Below are 18,633 nucleotides of genomic sequence, written 5' to 3'. Positions count from 1 at the left end.
GAACACATGATCTAGGCTGACATTCCAGTACAGTAGGGAGGGAGAGCTGCGCTGTCAGAGATGACACTCTTGGATGAGATGTTAAACCGAGGCCCTGTCTGCCCTCTCAGGTGGACGTAAAAGTTCTCTTGATGCTATTTCGAAGAGCAGGGGAGTTCTCCCTCGTGTCCTGGCCAATATTTATCCCTCAACCAACATCAGTAAAACAGATTATCTGGTCATTGTGACATTGCTGTTTGTGGGATCTTGCTGTGCACAAATTGGCTGCTGCATTTCTTATATTACAACAGTGACTGCACTTCAAAAGTACTTCATTGGCTGCAAAGCGCTTTGAGACATCCTACAATGCGTTTTAGAGTACGATTCAGGAAGAACTCCTCGTAATCTTGAAGTGACTATGTTTTTATACCCTGGAGATTACTCCTGTATTGGCAGGTGTGCAATCAGTGGTTGCAATGCCTTTCCTCTCTTCAATTACATCAACCATCTTATTTCAAATTGGTTAATAGCAGTATACTGCTATTATAATAATAAAGAAATGCAAGCCTTTCTTTAACAAAAGGGAAATTGGGAACAGGACATCAATTTGTCTCCTCTTATCTTGGAGACATCAAGGACTCGACACACTGTGTGTTTGAAACAAAGCTGATTTATTTGACATATATGCAGAATATTCAACTCCAGTCCAGTTATAGGGATTATTAACATCAGCAGAAACAAACCCCAACTGTCAGAATGAACATGGTTCAGTCCTGGATGTGATTAACAGCAGCAATTACAGCAGAAACCAGTCAGTTGTGAACTCGCTGGTGGGTCAGCAGGTTGGATGACTGAGTGAATCCCTTCCCACACACAGAGCAGGTGAAGGGTCTCTCCCCAGTGTGAGTGCGTTGGTGTTTCACCAGATCATTTCTACTTTTAAAGCTCTTCTCACAGTCAGAACATTTAAAAGGGCTCTTATTGGCGTGAACAAGTTGGTGTGTGGTGAGGTGGGATGACCAAGTGAATCCCTTCCCACACACGGAGCAGGTGAACGGCCTCTCTCCAGTGTGAATGGCCTGGTGTCTCAGCAGGTGGGATGAACGAATGAATCCCTTCCCACAAACGGAGCAAATGAACGGTTTCTCTCCAGTATGAACATACTTGTGCTCACTCAGGTGGGAAGAACAAGTGAATCCCTTCCCACACAGGGAGCATGTGTATGGTCTCTCTCCAGTATGAACACGCTTGTGTTCAGTTAGGTGAGAAGAACAAGTGAATCCCTTCCCACACACAGTGCAGGTGAACGGTCTCTCCCCAGTGTGGACACGTTTGTGTTCAATGAGGTTTGATGACTGCCTGAACTTCTTCCCGCAGTGAGAGCAACTGAACGGTCGCTCTCCAGTGTGAAGTCGCTGGTGTGTTTGGAGGCCAAATGATTGAGCGAATCCCTTCCCACACACGGAGCAGGTGAACGGCCTCTCCCCAGTGTGAACTCGCTGGTGTTTCAATAGGCTGGATGACTGAGTGAATCCCTTCCCACACACGGAGCAATTGAATGGCCTCTCCCCAGTGTGTCGGCGCCGATGAGTTTCCAGATGGGATGGGGAACTGAATCCCTTCCCACAGTCCCCACATTTCCACGGTTTCTCCGTGGTCCGGGTGTCCTTGTGTCTCTCCAGGTTGGACGATCAGTTGAAGCCTCGTCCACACACACAACACGTGTACGGTTTCTCCCCGCTGTGAATGGTACGATGTTTTTTCAGGCTGTGTAACCGGTTGAAGCTCTTTCCACAGTCAGTGCACTGGAACACTCTCACTCGGGGGGGTGTCTCGGTGCTTTTCCAGTCACACTGATGTTTGAAATCTTTTCCCACAGACAGAACAGACAAACATTTCTCCTTCCACATTCAAAGACCGATGATATTCAGGTCCTGATGAATCGAGTGACTGTCAGGTCTTGACGCGATGTTTGGTTTGAGTTTCCTGTCTGCAAATCCTCCCCTTCTAATACCCTGTAAAAGGAGTTTACAGAAGGTCATCACTGTAAGTACAGGATCGAAATTCAGTACATTCTTTGCTGCTGGTTCCTGTCCCAGGAGGGCTGTGCATGTGCCCTGCTGCACATTGACCATCCCCTCTCCTCCTCCTCCCTCTATAAAGATGGCAGCCGTTGACCTGGGCCTGTCACTGGGAGATTGACCCTCTGCGCTTTTCCAGTCACACTGATGTGATCTGGTGAAACACATCAGTGTGACTGGAAAAGCGCCGAGACACACACCCCCAAGTGAGAGTGTTCCAGTGCACTGACTGTGGAAAGAGCTTTAACCAGTTACACAGCCTGAGAAAACATCGCACCATTCACAGCGGGGAGAAACCGTACACGTGTGCTGTGCGTGGACGAGGTTTCAACTGATCGTCCAACCTGGAGAGACACAAGGACACCCGGACCACAGAGAAACCATGCAAATGTGGGGACTGTGGGAAGGGATTCAGCTCCGCCCCGCCAGCTGCAAATGCGGGATCTGAAGCTTCTTCTCCAGTGCTTGGGGCCGACACCAGGGGCTCAATTTTAAAAGCAAAGTCCTGGTGCGTTGGGGCAAAGAAAATCGTGTTTCTTTGCAGCGGGCAGAAATCCTGGCTCCAACACGCTGAAGAACGTGCATGACCCAGAGTCATATGGGTGCGGCACCGTTCCCAAACCCGCAAGTATTTAAACCGGGACTGTATTTAAAACACTAAATCACCCAGTTGAAGCAGTTTAAAAATGAATAAATGCAATTTACAATGAAGGCAAGCAATTTCAACGCTGCCTCAACGTGTTTCCCGTGCTGTGTGAAACACACCATGGTGAAGGAGTCGTGTTTCAGCCAGCAGCCATTTGGACAATTAAATCCCTGTTTGACAGATGGGGATAAAAGGTGAGTTATTGCAGCATGGCACTCAGTTCTCTCAGGTAAACTTTTGGCTGGGAGATCTTTGTGTCTCGACTGAAAATTCTTGGTTTACATTCAGAATTGTTCTGTTTACACATATTTACCAACTTTTCGGACCCCCTCAAACTGACACCATCAGGATGGGGGGTGCGACGGCTGCATTAGCCACTACATCCGAGGACGAGGAACATCACCATCCTCGCCAGACACAGCGTCCGCCTCCGGCACATGGCGCTCCACAGCACAGTGCTGCGCCACACGCACCTGCACAACAGCACATAAGGGAACAACAGAGGGACCGTCGTCACAGGAGGCACTACCCTCGTGAGAAGGTCTACAGACCGAGGCTCAGCTTCCTGGCCCTCTCTAAGGAGCAGTACATACCGAAGCTCAGAGTGAGTCGCCAGGTGGTCGCAGACTTCTGCAGCCTCCTTCATGCCGAGCTGCTCCCAGCTGGGCCTGGCAGCACCTCACTACCCGTCACCACTGCCCTCAACTTGTTCACTTCCGGTGATATCGCTGGGGTCTCTCAATCGTCTGCACACAAGTGCTTATCTCGCAGGGTTTCGCAATACGTTAGCTTCCTCGTGGACCACCTCAGCCAGATGGAGAGGGCGGTGGGATTCCACTCTGTGGCTGGCTTCCCACGTGGACAGGGTGCAATCGATTGCACACATGTCGTAATCCGAGCACCTCCACATGAGCCAGGACTGTTCATCAACAGGAAGGGATATTACTCCATCAACGCTCAGCTCGTTTTTAACCACCACAAGAGATTTCTTCACCTGTGCCCCAGATTCCCTGGCAGCTGCCACGATTCATTCATTCTGAGGGAATCCAACATCCCGAGCCTCTTCCACACACCAAACACCCTTAAGGGCTGGCTCCTCGGGGGCAAGGGATCAGCCCCTGCACACGTGGCTCATGACACCTATGAGGAACCCATCAGTGTCAATATAACGACAGCTACATTGCCACCAGGTCGATAATTGAACATACTTTAGAGCTGCTGAAATTGCGATTTCACTGCCTTGATCGTTCTGGAGAGCGCTTCAATACGCACCAGCAAGAGTGGGTCGCATTATAGACCTGCACAACATGGCGCAACAGAGAGGGGTACCGTTTAAGGAGGCCCCATGCCCTCATCCACTATCCACATCTGTCATCCATATTGAAGAGGAGCAGCAGGAGGAGGAGGAGGAACCCATGGGCAGAGCAACGGCTCACCTGGCTGCTTGTGAGGCCAGTGGGTCACTCATATGTGAACAGGTCTTGTAAGATCAGAAAGTGAGAAGAGTCCAGTCCTTATACCACCTAGAAAGACCAAAGCCAACACCACACCCTCACCCACTGCACAAAACAGTCCTGCAACTACACATACACCTACTGTAAACTGACCCACTGGGTGGCATCAAGTGTCGCTGCTCATGATGAAGTACATGAAAGGGCACTATCACAAAAGCCAGTCAAGAATGGGCAAGACGTGGCAATAGTGGTGAGAATCATAATATTTAATGTGACTTTAACTAAAAACAAATATAAACAAAAAACATGACAGTCTGTCAGACACCCTTGTCCATCCCCTTTGTGATCACAAATCCTTAGCCTTTCTCCTCCTACCGCTTCTACGGGGTGCTTCCCCTGTGGCTGCAGCAGAGGTTGTGGCAGGTTGCTCATTTCCATGGCCAGGCTGCTTCGATGCTTTCGGCCCATGCCCTCTGGGTTTTGGAGTCCGTGAGGGCCCCTCCAAAGACTGCTCCACCTGCACCTGTGCAGGGGCAGACTCAGCCACCTGGAGAGGGGGCAGCATTGCGGGTACTGGTTGAGAGGGGGGCAACAGGTGAGAAATGGGAATGCTTTGAGTGGCATCTCCACTTCCATTTCCCCTTTCACCATCATCCCTCTCCTGGGCCAGGCCCACATCACTCCTACCACCCTGCTGGAGAACAGTTTGGAGGACATGTGTGAAGCTTTGGAAGCCCAGATGCAAAGTTTCTGTCTGCCTGTTTAAGGCGGCAGAATGTTATTCACTGTGAGTCCGAGCAGCCATTGTCAGGGTCTGAATCGAGTCATTTGTGACCCATGCTTGAAGCTCCAGGGAGGCTAGCATTCTCTCTATTGCAGACATTCCCACATTTACTTGCGACATTATCTCAGATATTTCAGCAGTTACCCGTGACACTATCTCAGACAGTTGCTCACGTCCCTGTGACACTATCTGAGAGATTCCCTCCCCTACATGTGCCACCGTTCCACCAATTCAGGAGTTAGACTCCTCTATCCTCTGCACTATTGTGGAGAGTGCGCGTGGCACCTGTTCCAGTAAGTTGCAAATGTGTTGCTGTCCCTCGATCATTCTCCTTTTAAAGGATGGCCCCCGGGGTTCAGCATCTGTGTCCAGCTGAGCAGAGCCTGGAGAGGAGAGCGTCCACCAGGACTTTCCACAGCTGCCCCTGGCCACCAGTGTCTGCTCGTGCTCACATGTGAGTGGTGACTCACCAGGTGCCAACCCAACTAACTGAGGAAAAGGACCCACTGAGGTGTGAGTATCTGCGCTGGTGGATGGCTCGCTAAGATGTGACAGTGCGCCCTCAGAGTCCAGGAACTCCTCTGAGGAAATCACCCTCTGCCGTCACTGCGGTCGTTGAAGTGCCTGTAAGAGAACAGAAGGCAATATTAAGCATCATCACAAATGTGTCATGTTGTGATGAGCATACTGAGGTGTTCAACATGGCAAGCATTGTTAACATCAATTCATATTGTGTGTTATGAATATTAAAGTTGTGTCACCAGACGTTTGTGGGGTGCCAGTCTCGACGTCCCGATGGACAGGCACTCAAGGGTGCGGCTGATCTGCCGGGCCTCCTCCTCCGCGTCTGTGAAGACGACTATCTGTTGTGGCCGGCCTCCAGTCCTCACCCTCTCGCATACATTTTGCACTCTCTTCTCCTAGAAGGGGAGAAAATACAGACGTGTGAGTGAGTGATGGTGATGTGGTCAGCCGATGAATGCATTGGTTTGGGTGACGCTGCCTGTGAAAGAGGTGCAGCAGTGGTGAGTATGAGATAGAGCCATGACATTGGATCAGGATTGGGGTGAGTGGTAGTGGTGGAGTCACAAATGGGGAGATGAGGAAGTGCACAGGAAGTGCAGGTAAGTTGAGGATGAGGCTTAAGTGGGTGTGAGGAGTGATGTGATGGAGTAGTCTTGGCATTGCAGAATGAGTTAGGGGTGGGGATGTTGATGCGCGACACGGAATGTAGGAGAATCAGTTAGTGTACTCACTTTTGCTGACCTAGTTAAGACATTGAAGAGCTTTCTGCACTGGATCCAGGTGCAGGAGATGTTGCTGCATCTGGTGACCTCCTCTGCCACCTCAAGCCAGGCCTTATTGGTGGCAGAGGCAGGGCACTTACTCCTGTTTGTCGGGTGAAATAGATCCCCCCTCCTCCTCACCCCGGCCAGTAGCAGCTGAAGTGAGGCATCACTGAAACTTGGAGCAGCCTTGCCCCTGTGCTGCTCCATTCATTTCCTGGCTCTTTGCTCCAGCAAAATCCACTGGAGCAATGGCCCTTTAAATCCAGACCCTCCAGCTGACAGCCTGTCATGTGGGTGCGCAGTTTGCCCGCTGCGCAGCTTTCGGAAGGCTGCGCAGCGGCCAATTAAGCCACGATAGCATGGGGAAAGGTAAGTTTATTTTAGTCGGGTTAATTGACTTTGAGAAGGTGCTGGTGAGCCGCCTTCTTGAACCGCTGCAGTCCGTGTGCTGAAGGTTCTCCCACAGTGCCGTTAGGTAGGGAGTTCCAGGCTTTTGAACCAGCAATGATGAAGGAACGGTGTCATATTTCCAAGTTGGGATGTTGTGTGACCTGGAGGGAAAACGTGCAGGTGGTGTTGTTCCCAAGTGCCTGCTGCCCTTGTCCTTCTAGGTGGTAGAGGTCGTGGGTTTGGAAGGTGCTGTCAAAGAAGCCTTGGCAAGTTGCTGCACTGCATCCTGTAGATGGTACGCACTGCAGCCACGGTGCGGTGGTGGTGAAGGGAGTGAATGTTTAGGGTGGTGGATGCGGTACCAATCAAGCGGGTTCTTTGTCCTGGATGGTGTTGGGCTTTTTGAGTGTTGTTGGAGCTGCACTCATCCAGGCAAGTGGAGAGTATTCCATCACACTCCTGACTTGTGCCTTATAGATGGTGGAAAGGCTTTGGAGAGTCAGGAGGTGAGTCACTCACTGCAGAATACCCAGTCTCTGACCTGCTCTTGTAGCCACAGTATTTATGTGGCTGGTCCAGTTAAGTTTCTGGTTAATGGTGACCCCCAGGATGTTGATGGTGGGGGATTTGGCGATGGTAATGTCGCTGAATGTCAAGGGGAGGTGGTTAGACTCTCTCTTGTTGGAGATGGTCATTGCCTGGCACTTATCTGGCACGAATGTTACTTGCCAATTATCAGCCCAAGCCTGGATATTGTCCAGGTCTTGCTGCATGTGGGCACGGACTGCTTCATTATTTAAGGGGTTGCGAATGGAAATGAACACTGTGCAATCATCAGTGAACATCCCCATTTCTGACATTATGATGGAGGGAAGCTCATTGATGAAGCAGCTGAAGATGGTTGTGCCAAGGACACTGCCCTGAGGAACTTCTCCAGCAATGTCCTGGGGCTGAGATGATTGGCCTCCAACAACCACTACCATCTTCCTTTGTGCTAGGTATGACTCCAGCCACTGGAGAGTTTTCCCCGATTCCCATTGACTTCAATTTTATTAGGGCTCCTTGGTGCCACACTCGGTCAAATGCTGCCTTGATGTCAAAGGCAGTCACTCTCCCCTCACATCTGGAATTCAGCTTTTTTGTCCATGTTTGGACAAGGCTGTAATGAGTTCTGGAGCCGAGTGAATCTGGCAGAACCCAAAGTGAGCAGGTTATTGGTTAGTAAGTGCTGCTTTATAGCACTGTTGACGACACCTTCCATCACTTTGCTGATGATTGAGAGTAGACTGATGGGGGCGTAATTGGTCGAATTGGATTTGTCCTGCTATTTGTGGACAGGACATACCTGGGCAATTTTCCACATTGTCGGGTAGATGCCAGTGTTGTAGCTGTACTGGAACAGTTTGGCTAGAGGCGCGGCTAGTTCTGGAGCACAAGTCTTCAGCACTACAGCCGGGGTGTTGTCGGGGCCCATAGCCTTTGTTGTATCCACTGCACTCAGCCGTTTCTTGGTATCATGTGGAGTGAATCGAATTGGCTGAAGACTGTCTTCTCTGATAGTGGGGATACTGGGAGAAGGCCGAGATGGATCATCCACTCGGCACTTGTGGCTGAAGATGGTTGCAAATGCTTCAGCTTGTCTTTTCCACTCACATGCTGGACTCTACAACCATTGAGGATGAGGATGTTCACACAGCCTCCTCCTCCTGTTCGTTGTTTAATTATCTACTACCATTCACGATTGGATGTGGCAGGACTGCAGAGCTTAGATCTGATCCGTTGGTTGTGGAATCGCTTAGTTCTGTTTATAGCATGTTGCTTCCGCTGTTTAGCATGCATGTAGTCCTGAGTTGTAGCTTCACCAGGTTGGCACCTCATTTTTAGGTACTCCTGGTGCTGCTCTTGGCATGTGCTTCTACACACCTCATTGAACCAGGGTTGATCCCCTGGCTTGTTGGTCAGGGTAGAATGAGGAATATGCCGGGCCATGAGGTTACAGATTGTGCTGGAATACAATTCTGCTGCTGCTGATGGCCCACAGCACTTCGTGGATGCCCAGTTTTGAGCTGCAAGATCTGTTCTGAATCTATCCCATTTAGCACGGTGGTTGTGCAACACAACACATTGGATGGTGTCCTCAGTGCGAAGACGGGACTTCTTCTCCCCAAGGACTGTTCGGTGGTCACTCCTACCAATACTGTCATGGACAGACGCATCTGCAACAGGTAGATTGGTAAGGACGAGATCAAGTCGGTTTTTCCCTCGTGTTGGTTCGCTCACCACCTGCTGCAGGCCCAATCTTGCAGACATATCCTTCAGGACTCGGCCAACTCGGTCAGTAGCGGTGCTACCGAGCCACTCTAGATGATGGACATTGAAGACCCCCACCCAGTGTGGTGCTCAACATGGAGGAGGACTGATTCATCAGCTGAGGGAGGGCGGTAGGTGGTAATCAGCAGGAGGTTTTCTTGCCCAAGTTTGACCTGATGCCATGAGATTTCATGGGGTCTGCAGTCAATGTTGAGGACTTCCATGGCCACTCCCACCTGACTGTATATCACTGTACTGCCACCTCTGGTCGGTCTGTCCTACCGGGTGGGACAGGACATACCCAGGGCTGGTGATGGAAATATCTGGGACATTGGCTGAAAGGTATGATTCTGTGAGTGTAGGATGTGAGGCTGTTGCTTAGCTAGTCTGTGGGACAGCTCTCCCAATTTTCGCACAAGTCCCCAGATGTTAGTGAGGAGGACTTAGCAGGGTCGACTGGGCTTGGTTTGCCTTTGTCATGTGCAGTGCCGAGTGGTCCAATGCCTGACAGTTTTATTCTTATTATGACCGTTTATAGCGAGATTGTACATTTCAGAGGGCGATTAAGAATCAACCACATTGCTGTGTGCCTAGAGTCAGATATAGGCCAGACCGGTAAGGGCGGCAGGTTTCCTTCCCTAAAGGAAGGACATCAGTGAACCAGATGGGTTTTTACGACAATACGGTGGTTTCATGGTTGTGTTTTTTTATTCCAGATTTTATTTAATTAATTGAATTTAAATTCCCCAGCTGCTGTGGGGGGATTTGAACTCATGACTCTGGATTACTAGTCCAGTAACATAATCATTATGCTACCGTATCCAGTTCCACACACACTCGTTTTCCTCGCTCTCCTCCCCTGAAGGTGCTGACTTTGGCTGGGATCAGTTATGCACTCACTGTTTCCCCTCCATTTCTCACCCTCCCCTGAGGTTGCTGACCCTGGATAGTTTTAGTTCTACACTCACTGCTTCCCCTCTCTCTCGTCCCCCTGAAGGTGCTGACTCTGACTGGGTTCAGTTCCACACTCACTGGTTCCCCTCACTCTCCTCCCCTGAAGGTGCTGACTCTGACTGGGTTCAGTGCTACACTCACTGCTTCCCCTCTCTCTCATCCCCTGAATATGCTGACTCTGGATAGGTTCAGTTACATACTCACTGTTTCCCTTCCACCTCTCTCCCTCCCCTGAAGGTACTGACCCTGGATGGTATTAGTTCTACACTCAGTGCTTCCCCACGCTCTCCTCCCCTGAAGTTGTTGTCTCTGACTGGCTTCAGTCCCACACTTGCTGGTTCCACTCTCCAATCTCCCCCAACGGTGCTGACTCTGGCTGGTTCAGTTCAACACTCACTGGTTCCCCTCTCTCTCCTCCCCTCAAGGTGCTGACACTGGCTAAGTTCAGTTCCAAACTCACTGGTTCCCTCTCTCTCCTCCCCTGAAGGTGCTGACTCTGACTGGGTTCAGTTCTACACTCACTGGTTCCCCTCTCTCTACCCCTGAAGGCACTGACTATGACTGGGTTCAGTTCTACACTCACTGGTTCCCCTCTCTCTTCCCCTGAAGGTGCTGACTCTGACTGGGTTCAGTTCGACACTCACTGGTCCCCCTCTCTCTCCTCCTCTGAAGGTGCTGACTCTGGATGGGTTCAGTTCTACAATCACTGCTTCCCCTCTCTCTCAGCCTTCTGAGGGTGCTGAATCTGACTGGGTTCAGTTCTACTCTCATTGCTTCATAGGAACATAGGAACAGGGGTATGCCATTCAGCCCATCGAGCCCGCTCCGCCATTTGATAAGATCATGGCTGATCTATGATCTAACTCCATAAACCTGCCTTTGACCCAGATCCCTTAATAGCTTTGGTTGGCAAAAAGCTATCTATCTCAGATTTTAAATTAACAATTGAGCTAGCATCAATTGCCGTTTGCGGCAGAGAGTTCCAAACTTCTACAACCCTTTGTGTGTAGAAGTGTTTTCTAATCTCACTCCTGAAAGGTCTGGCTCTAATTTTTAGACTGTGCCCCCTACTCCTAGAATCCCCAACCAGCGGAAATAGTTTCACTCTATCCACCCGATCTGTTCTCCTAAATATCTTATAAACTTCGGTCAGATCACCCCTTAACCTTCGAAACTCCAGAGAATACAACCCCAATTTGTGTAATCTCTCCTCGTAACTTAACCCTTGAAGTCCGGGTATCATTCTAGTAAACCTACGCTGCACTCCCTCCAAGGCCAATATGTCCTTCCGAAGGTGCGGTGCCCAGAACTGCTCACAGTACTCCAGGTGCGGTCTAACCAGGGTTTTGTATAGCTAAAGCATAACTTCTTCCCCCATGTACTCTAGTCCTCTCGATATATATTGATGAAGCAGCTGAAGATGGTTGGGCAGTGTCCTAGGCCCAACCATCTTCAGCTGCTTCATCAATGACCTTCCCTCCATCATAAGGTCAGAAATGGGGATGTTCGCTGATGACTGCACAGTGTTCAGTTCCATTCGCAACCCCTCAGATAATGAAGCAGTCCGAGCCTGCATGCAGCAAGACCTGGACAACATCCAGGCTTGGGCTCATAAGTGGCAAGTAACATTCGCGCCAGATAAGTGCCAGGCAATGACCATCTCCAACAAGAGAGAGTCTAACCACCTCCCCTTGACATTCAACGGCATTAAATCGCCGAATCCCCCACCATCAACATCCTGGGGGTCACCATTGACCAGAAACTGAACTGGACCAGCCATATAAATACTGTGGCTACGAGAGCAGGTCAGAGGCTGGGTATTCTGCGGCGAGTGACTCACCTCCTGTCTCCCCAAAGCCTTTCCACCATCTACAAGGCACAAGTCAGGAGTGTGATGGAATACTCTCCACTTGCCGGGATGAGTGCAGCTCCAACAACACTCAAGAAGCTTGACACCATCCAAGATAAAGCAGCCCGCTTGATTGGCACCCCATCCACCACCCTAAACATTCACTCCCTTCACCACCGGCGCACTGTGGCTGCAGTGTGCACCATCCACAGGATGCACTGCAGCAACTCGCCAAGGCTTCTTCGACAGCACCTCCCAAACCCGCGACCTCTACCACCTCGAAGGACAAGGGCAGCAGGCGCATGGGAACAACACCACCTGCACGTTCCCCTCCAAGTCACACACCATCCCGACTTGGAAATATATCGCCGTTCCTTCATTGTCGCTGGGTCAAAATCCTGGAACTCCCTTCCTAACAGCACTGTGGGAGAACCGTCACCACACGGACTGCAGCGGTTCAAGAAGGCGGCTCACCACCACCTTCTCGAGGGCAATTAGGGATGGGCAATAAATGCCGGCCTTGCCAGCGACGCCCACATCCCGTGAACGAATATAAAATAAATAAAAAAAATATAGGCCAGCATTCCATTAGCCTTATTGATTATTCTCTGCAACTGTTCATGACACTCCAATGATCTATGTACCTGAATCCCGAAGTCCCTTTAGACATCCACTGTTTATAACTTTTTACCATTTAGAGAGTACCCTGTTCTATCCTTTTTTGGTCCAAAGTGGATGACCTCACATTTACCTACACCAAATTCCATTTGCCACAGTTTTGCCCACTCAGAGGCTTCCCCTCCGTCTCCTCCACTGAAGTTGCGGTCTCTGACTGGGTTCAGCTCTACACTCAATGGTTCCCCTCTCTCTCCTCGTTCGAAGGTGCTGAATGTGGTTGGGTTCAGTTCTACACTCACTGCTTCCCCTCTCTTTCGTCCCCCTGAATGTGCTGACTCTGCCTGGGTTCAGTTCTACGCTCGCTGGTTCCCCTCTCTATCCTCGCCCGAAGGTGCTGAAGGTGATTGGGTTCAGTTCTGGACTCATTGGTTCCGCTCTCTCCTCCCCTGAAGGTGTTAACTCTGGCAGGGTTCAGTTCTACACTCACTGGATCCGCTCTCCTCCGCTGAAGGTACTGACTCTGGCTGGGTTCAGTTCTACACTCACTGGTTCCCTTATCGCTCCTCCCCTGAACATGCTGATTCTGTCTGGATTCAGCTCTACACTCACTGGTTCCTCCCTCTCTCTTCCCCCGAAAATGCTGACTCTGAGTGGGTTCTGTTCTATACTCACTGTTTGCGCTCTCTCATCCCCTGAAGTTGCTGATTCTGACTGAGCACAGTTCGACATTCTCTAATTCCCTCTCTCCCCTCCCCTGAAGGTGCTGACTCTGGCTGGGTTCAGTTCTACACTCACTGGTTCCCCTCTCTCTCGTCCCCCTGAACGTGCTGACTCTGACTGGCTTCAGTTCTACACTCACTGGTTCTGCTCTATCCTCCTCTGAAGGAGCTGCCTCTGGCTGGGTTCAGTTCTACACTCACTGGTTCCCCTCTCTCATCCTCTGAAATTGCTGATTCTGACTGATCGCAGTTCTACACTCTCTGATTCCCCTCTTTCCTCCCCTGAAGGTGCTGACTCTGGCTGGGTTCAGTTCTACACTCACTGGTTCCTCTCTCTAATCCCCCCTGAAGTTGGTGACCCTGGATGGTTTCAGTTCGACACTCACTGCTTCCCCTCTCTCTCGTCCCCCTGAAGATGCTGTCTCTGACTTGGTTCAGATCTACACTCACTGGTTCCCCTCTCTCCTCCCCTGATGGTGCTGCCTCTGGCTGGGTTCAGTGCTACACTCACTGGTTCCCCTCTCTCCTCCTCTGAAGGTGCTGACTCCGACTGGGTTCAGTTCTACACTCACTGGTTGCCCTCTGACCTCCGCTGAAGGTACTGACTCTGGCTGGGTTCAGTTCTACATTCACTGGTTCCCTTATCGCTCCTCCCCTGAACGTGCTGATTCTGTCTGGATTCAGCTCTACACTCACTGGTTCCTCCCTCTCTCTTCCCCTGAAAATGCTGACTCAGGCTCGGTTCAGTTCTAGACTCAATGGTTCCCCTCTCTCTCATCAGCTGAAGGTGCTAACTGTGGTTGGGTTCATTTCTACGCTAACTGGTTCCCCTCTCCTCGTCCTCTGAAATAGCTGACTGTGGTTGGGTTCAGTTCTACATTCACTTGTTCCGCTGTCTTCGACTGAAAGTGCTGACTCTGGCTGGGTTAAGTTCTATGCTCTCTGAAGGTGCTGTCTCTGATTGGGTGCAGTCCCACACTCGCTGGTTCCGCTCTCCACCTCCCCTGAAGATGCTGACTCTGACTGCGTTCAGTTCTACATTCACTGGCTCTCCCTCCTTGCTCCCCTGAAGGTGCTGACTCTGGCTGGGTTCAGTTCGACACTCACATGTTCCCCTCTTCTTCCTCCCCTGAAGGTGCTGACTCGAGCTGGGTTCAGTTCTACACTCACTGGTTCCCCTCTTCTTCCTCCCCTGAAGGTGCTGACTCTGGCTGGGTTTGGTTCTACATTCAAAGACTCTCCCTGACAGATCCACATTTTTTCCTTCATTTACAGAAGCTCGCCGACCAATCACAATTTCTCCTTCATTTACAGGCAGTCACTGACCAATCACCTTTTCTCTTTCATTTACATACATTACCTCACTGGTCACTATTTCTGCTTTGTTTACAGACGCTCCCTGACCTGTTACCATTTCTCCTTCATCTATAGATGCTCACCGACCAGCCACCACTTCTCCTTCGTTTACAGACGCTCCCTGACCTGTCAACATTTCTCCTTCATTCACAGTCGCTCCCTGACCGATCACCACTTCTCCTTCGTTTACAGACGCTCCCTGACGGATCACCACTTCTCCTTCGTTTACAGACGCTCCCTGACGGATCACCACTTCTCCTTCATTCACAGTCGCTCCCTGACCGATCACCACTTCTCCTTCATTTACAGACGCTCCCTGACCGATCACCACTTCTCCTTCATTCACAGTCGCTCCCTGACCGATCACCACTTCTCCTTCGTTTACAGACGCTCCCTGACGGATCACCACTTCTCCTTCATTCACAGTCGCTCCCTGACCGATCACCACTTCTCCTTCGTTTACAGACGCTCCCTGACCGATCACCACTTCTCCTTCATTCACAGTCGCTCCCTGACCGATCACCACTTCTCCTTCGTTTACAGACGCTCCCTGACCGATCACCACTTCTCCTTCGTTTACAGACGCTCCCTGACCGATCACCACTTCTCCTTCATTCACAGTCGCTCCCTGACCGATCACCACTTCTCCTTCGTTTACAGACGCTCCCTGACCGATCACCACTTCTCCTTCATTCACAGTCGCTCCCTGACTGATCACCACTTCACCTTTGTTTACAGACGCTCCCTGACCGATCACCACTTCTCCTTCGTTTACAGACGCTCCCTGACCGATCACCACTTCTCCTTCGTTTACAGATGCTCCCTGACGGATCACCACTTCTCCTTCATTCACAGTCGCTCCCTGACCGATCACCACTTCTCCTTCATTCACAGTCGCTCCCTGACTGATCAACACTTCACCTTTGTTTACAGACGCTCCCTGACCGATCACCACTTCTCCTTCGTTTACAGACGCTCCCTGACGGATCACCACTTCTCCTTCGTTTACAGACGCTCCCTGACGGATCACCACTTCTCCTTCGTTTACAGACGCTCCCTGACCGATCACCACTTCTCCTTCGTTTACAGACGCTCCCTGACCGATCACCACTTCTCCTTCATTCACAGTCGCTCCCTGACGGATCACCACTTCTCCTTCGTTTACAGACGCTCCCTGACCGATCACCACTTCTCCTTCATTCACAGTCGCTCCCTGACGGATCACCACTTCTCCTTCATTCACAGACGCTCCCTGACCGATCACCACTTCTCCTTCATTCACAGACGCTCCCTGACCGATCACCACTTCTCCTTCATTCACAGACGCTCCCTGACCGATCACCACTTCTCCTTCATTCACAGACGCTCCCTGACCGATCACCACTTCTCCTTCATTCACAGACGCTCCCTGACCGATCACCACTTCTCCTTCATTCGCAGTCGCTCCCTGACGGATCACCACTTCTCCTTCATTCACAGTCGCTCCCTGACGGATCACCACTTCTCCTTCATTCACAGACGCTCCCTGACCGATCACCACTTCTCCTTCATTCACAGACGCTCCCTGACCGATCACCACTTCTCCTTCATTCACAGACGCTCCCTGACCGATCACCACTTCTCCTTCATTCGCAGTCGCTCCCTGACGGATCACCACTTCTCCTTCATTCACAGACGCTCCCTGACCGCTCACCACTTCTCCTTCATTCACAGACGCTCCCTGACCGATCACCACTTCTCCTTCATTCACAGACGCTCCCTGACCGACCACCACTTCTCCTTCATTCACAGTCGCTCCCTGACGGATCACCACTTCTCCTTCATTCACAGACGCTCCCTGACCGATCACCACTTCTCCTTCATTCACAGACGCTCCCTGACCGATCAACACTTCTCCTTCATTCACAGACGCTCCCTGACCGATCACCACTTCTCCTTCATTCACAGACGCTCCCTGACCGATCACCACTTCTCCTTCGTTTACAGACGCTCCCTGACCGATCACCACTTCTCCTTCATTCACAGACGCTCCCTGACCGATCACCACTTCTCCTTCATTCACAGACGCTCCCTGACCGATCACCACTTCTCCTTCATTCACAGACGCTCCCTGACCGATCACCACTTCTCCTTCATTCACAGACGCTCCCTGACCGATCACCACTTCTCATTCATTCACAGACGCTCCCTGACCGATCACCACTTCTCCTTCATTCACAGACGCTCCCTGATTCCCTGAGGGTCCAGTTTACACGGCGCATGCGCGGGAAAGCTGGCCTTTTTGTTCGGCCGGAGCGAAAGGGGAGAAGCCGGAAACCGGCGCGTGGGGATAATGTTCACTGTTTTATATTGGGGTCTGGGGCCGGACTCGGTCTTTGTAAAGCCTGAGCCCGGTCCCCCCGGGGTTTTTTTAACCTGTTGACTCCAAACCTCTTACCTGAAGCGGCCGCACTTCCTCCCTCAACCTCCAGTGGACGCGCATGCTCAATACACACTGCTCAACCATGAGCCTCTCCTTCGCCTGCGCACTGGGCTCCGCTGATTCAGATAGGGCACATTCTGGACCGCGCTGTATGCTGGTTGATGCAATCGCCATTGATCGTCTTAATATCTGGTCTACCACCAAAGAGATTGGAAACAGGGAGAACGCGTTTGGATCGAGGATAATGAAATAAACTTAAGCCCCGCCGCTTGGTGCCATTAAAACCGACACAAACACTCATCCACGACGCGCCCCCACTTTGGTGAACTCCGGAAAATAATTTTATTATTTTTTCTATTATCTTTTATTTCGTTTTATTGTTTTAACTGACGGAATCAATTAATGTTTATTTTCCAACTCCACCTCAGGACCGTCAGTCTCACCATTAACCCCGCCCTGGTGATTAGGGAGTGTTCCGGACCAATAGGTGGATGTGAGGGTGGTTGATCCTCCAACCAATCGGAGCGTGTGAGGGGCGGGACTTGTGGCACCGAGTGGGCGGGCTGAGCCCGGATGTCTCTTGTTGTCTGATGCTCTGCATCATTTTTACAGCTTAATTTATCATAAAATCCAGGAGAAAACTGGATCTTTCTGTTGTGGCTATAAACAGATGAAACCCTGTGTGGTGGAGCAAACATTTCAACATTTGTTAGTGAAATAGATTAATTCAGGTCACCATGGATTATTTGAGATAATAACTCAAGTGTAGTGATAAAGGGAATGCAGTGGATTTGTGTAGATGGATTGTGAAAAGGTATTTGATAAGCTGCTGGACAGGAGGCTTGTTGATAAAATTAAGGATGAAGTAATTAAAGGGCAGCGTGAATAGGAAGTTGGGTAAAAGGCAGAAAACAGAGAGTAGAGGTTAATGGGTGTTCTTCAGACTGGAGAGATGTAAACTGTGGTATCCCCCAGTGTTGGGACCATTGCTCTTAACATAAAACAATGATCTGGTCTTAGGTATTTGGGGCACAAGGTGAAAATCACCTGTTGATGGCAGAAAAGGAACCAGGGCTATCTGTAAGTGACTTCAGTGTGACATTTACAGGTTAGTAAATGGGACAGTTAGATGTCAGACGAAATTTAACGCAGAGTAATATGAGGTGATACATTTTGTAATTAAAGAAAAGATAAAATGTGTACCAAATGATAAAAGTTTAAAATAGTAGAGGAGCAGAACAGTAGCAGGGTGTAAGGTTCGAGGTAACATCTTGTCTTATTAACTAACAGATTCGAGAGTCTATTGTCAGCAACTTTAATACCTTATTAAGAAATATAAGATGAGCAGATTCTATGTCCTCTACCATATCTTATATTGATCCATCTAAAATGCAAGTCCCGCGTATTGACATTAACTTACAAGAGGTCACCCTGCCGGATGGAACATCGGGCGCCCTGAGCTTGATCTCCCGTGTCTCCAGTCCAGATTGCATCCTTACATCAGTATCCCCTCACTTTTATACCCTGCAATGATCCATCTCTGTCACTTGACTCTTTTAACTCTTCTCTGCTGGAAAGCGAGGAAAAGACAGCTGGAACTTCTCTAATCTGTGATTTACAAGGACACATTCCTTGGTTCCCAGCAGTTACTTTTCTTCACTCATTTTCTCATTATCCCTAAACTACCCTGCCTACATCTAACTATGTTAGTTATTATATTTTCATAATTATATGTAGAAACATCATACATTAGAATCTAATCTATTGTTTTACTCATTCTGG

The 18,633-nt window shown here is 50.1% G+C and overlaps 1 pseudogene; it reads right to left on the bottom strand.

The window, feature by feature from the left end:
• Positions 1–633: 633 nt before the first annotated feature.
• On the bottom strand, positions 634–16,918 carry LOC137334838 (zinc finger protein ZFP2-like; annotated as a pseudogene).
• Between the last annotated feature and the right edge of the window lie 1,715 nt (positions 16,919–18,633).

This window comes from Heptranchias perlo, chromosome 2 (genome assembly GCF_035084215.1).
Source record: "Heptranchias perlo isolate sHepPer1 chromosome 2, sHepPer1.hap1, whole genome shotgun sequence".
In the NCBI taxonomy this organism is placed as follows: Eukaryota; Metazoa; Chordata; class Chondrichthyes; order Hexanchiformes; family Hexanchidae; genus Heptranchias; species Heptranchias perlo.
The sequence above is the reverse complement of the archived record's forward strand: the minus strand, read 5'-3'. Positions and strand labels throughout refer to the sequence as shown.